This window comes from Propithecus coquereli, unplaced genomic scaffold (assembly GCF_000956105.1).
Source record: "Propithecus coquereli isolate 6110/MARCELLA unplaced genomic scaffold, Pcoq_1.0 Scaffold144, whole genome shotgun sequence".
NCBI classification, from domain to species: Eukaryota; Metazoa; Chordata; class Mammalia; order Primates; family Indriidae; genus Propithecus; species Propithecus coquereli.
In genome coordinates this window covers 1,640,262-1,640,947 of record NW_012138747.1, presented here as the reverse complement: position 1 = coordinate 1,640,947, position 686 = coordinate 1,640,262, and the positions used below count along the sequence as shown (strand labels likewise).

At 37.2% G+C, this 686-nt stretch overlaps 1 protein-coding gene across 1 annotated transcript in view; it reads left to right on the top strand.

Moving 5' to 3' along the window:
• Positions 1 to 686, top strand: part of NEGR1 (neuronal growth regulator 1) — a 1,084,106-nt gene that overhangs the window by 413,642 nt on the left and 669,778 nt on the right. The gene's annotated exons all lie outside the window — the stretch shown is intronic.

Sequence of the window (686 nt, the reverse complement as noted above, 5' to 3'; positions counted from 1 at the left end):
TGAAACAGGATGAAGGTTCTGTGAAAACTTGATTTCATGCTATCAACCACAAGCAGAACTGACAAAAAAGATGTTTATCATGGTCAGTGTCACCGTTGACCTATAACTGAGATTGGGATATTTTAACAGATATTACTCTAATAATTTCCAATGTTAAACTACTGGGGGGGAAACAAATACAAAAGTAGTACTAACAAGTAAGCATGCAAGCAATTTGAAGGTTATGTACAAAATAAGTGAATAGATTCATTCCACTGTTTCTTCCTTTATTCTGCAAGGAGGCCCACTTCACCTTTGGTGGTCATGGCTGCCTTCAGGGAGTTTGCAATCTGTCATATCAGAGGATCCCAGAGCCTTGAGTTCACTGCCATTTACACATGTAGAATAGGAAAGGGACAATATTAAATTCAAGAATTTATCCACTACCAAAAAAGAGAATTACCTTCTACATTATACTGTTTGTCTTCCTGTTCTATTACTGACTGTGCCTTTGGGCCCACACATGATCTGACCACGGCCTACTGAAAAAAAAATATTTATTTTCTGGACTCAGTGCAACATACTAGTACACAAAGATTGCTTAGTGACGTATGGGTAAATTAAATTGAAGGATAACTTAGAAAATTGTAGTTTTGTAGTAATCTGGAGAGTATGGTAGAAAGAGCCAAGCCTTGAGTTCAAATCCC